Raw genomic sequence first — 2469 nt, forward strand, 5'->3', positions numbered from 1 at the left:
AAAATGATTTCCATGGACCTAAGAACAGTTAGGAAACATGCTAAAATCTCACAGAATTAAAAGAAGCAGTTAAATTTACAATTAAAGTTAGAAGCTTCTGACACTCATCTTTCCAGTAACCGATTTACTTAGTAAACAATAAATCAACATGACTATGGAACTGAAAATACACCATTTACCAAATCCATTTAACTGGTGTCTATAAAATAGGACACAAGACAAGAAAAAAAATGGATATTCTTTTCAGTGGGACCTAGAACAGGCATCACGATGCAGCATGAAAGTAGAGGCTACTTGTTCAGGGGCAGAAAACAAACCTTGGCGATTTAAAGATATGGGTATGAGTGGTGTCTGCTCTGTCATGCTGAGGAGAGTAGTTCCAGAATAGAACTGGAAATAATAAAGTAATGGGAAAATATACAAAGATATAAATATTGAACTACCCATGGTACCAAAAAAGAAAAAAAGAAAAAAAAGAGGTCTCAAGACCAATATAAAATACTGAAAATAACCTATGTATTACATGGGGTGCAGTTAAAACCGCACTTATGGAGACATGCGTGGCACGGGTCACCAACATAAAAAGTATAAACAGAAAACTAAATCTAACCTCACAGGAGGAAAAAAGCCATCAAGATGTGGGTATCAACCAAGAATTTGAAAATAGAAAAATGTGGAAAATTAAAAAAAAAAGAGTAGTCTGAAAAAGAAAGTTGAAAGAAACTAAATAAAAATGAATGAAATGGATAAAGTCAGGCAGGACGGCTAAGACAATCAAAGATGATACCAGACAATCATTAATATCAAGACAAAAGGAGTAAATATCACTGAAGGCCTCCCAGTTAGTGAAATAGATGATGGACAGACCTGAGGACACCATCCCTGCCACACACACTGGGCATCTAAGACAGTGGTCTAAGCCTTCTAAAGTCACGGAATAATGCGGCCTAAATAACTACACAACTATCAAAGATAGAGGATTTCAAGACCAAACGTTACTTCCGCTGGCAAACCTTCCGAAGTATTGAAGAAATCTTAGACATTCCACAGCCTCTTTCGAAGGGTTGTGAAGCCCATCTACATGCGTGCAGGATTCATTATGAAGTGACTGTTGTAGGAACAGAGGCACCAGACATGCCAATACCCGAAGTGACATAGAAGGGACGCACCAGGGTGTGAACGTAGGCAAGCACAGATGCTCAGACCACGGGTAAGGTGTCTGAATTTTAACTTCGTTCTTATTGCACAAGGTCTTGGAACTCCACAGTCTGCCAGATTAAACACTGTTGTCTTGTGCCACAATAAATTTAGTACATAAATAATTTAAGGTCATTCTCAAAATCAAATGATATATTTTTATCACAATTCCATACCCTAATTCCCCGAGATCTTCCCCATCTCCCTCCCCAACCATAGTTATGCTCCTTCTCTCTCTCGCTTTCTAGAATATTCCATCCTTTTCACCTCTTTCCTCCCTCCAGCCCCTCCTCAGCTACTCTCCCTCAAACCCCTCAAGTGGCCTCCTCACACTCTCAAGGCGACTGTCACCATCTTTTCTTTACTATTATTCTATACATATATGTTTGTGTCTGTATTCACAAGTGTGTGTACACACACACACACACCACACACACACATATGTATAATCTCAACCCACTGAAAACCTGTTTGTTGTGTTGATGGTTTTAAGGCTGACTAGTGTGTGTGTGTGTAAGTGTGTGTGTGTGTGTGTGTGTGTGTGTGTGTGTGTGTGTGTTATAAATGAAGTTATGCCACCTAGGCTAATAACAGAAAAAGGATTAACAAAAATGCAACCCTGTGCACGAGAAACCCTATTTCGAGTTGTTTTCCAAGAAATAGCACTACAGGCTATTGTTCTTTCTCTTGGCTGTCACCCAGGGGTTATAGTAACTTTCAAGGAGGGTGCTATCTGGACTCGCCTGGAAGCCTCCTCTCTGAGAGCTAGTTTTTATAATATGAGCAAGAGCAGTACAAGCTCTCAAGACAGGAAAGCAAGCAATAGTCCTACCACACTGTAATGCCTGTGACCCACAACAATGGCCAGAATGACAAAGATGTCCCTACAGGTGCACGCGATAGCTCATCTGTGGTGTCAACTTAACTACATTTAGAGTCAACTAAAACCCAAGCAGCTGGGCATATGTGAAAGAGTTTTCTTGATTTGATCATTTGATATGGGAAAACCCACCCTAAATCTGGGCCACACTGCCTTGCAGCAGCCCTCATAAAAGGACGCAGAGGAAGGAAGGTTCGATCCTTTGCCTACTTCCTTTCACTCTCTCTGGCAACTTCATCTATCCCGAAGCAGAGGTATTATTTATGTACATATTTATCACTAACAATGAAGAAAAGGAGACTTTTCATGATTATTATTAATACTCAGCTAATTTCTCTTGAATAATCAGTCTGACATAGTGAATTACATCCTTGCCTCTGAAAACAACCTGT

Source organism: Rattus rattus, chromosome 15, assembly GCF_011064425.1.
Source record: "Rattus rattus isolate New Zealand chromosome 15, Rrattus_CSIRO_v1, whole genome shotgun sequence".
NCBI classification, from domain to species: Eukaryota; Metazoa; Chordata; class Mammalia; order Rodentia; family Muridae; genus Rattus; species Rattus rattus.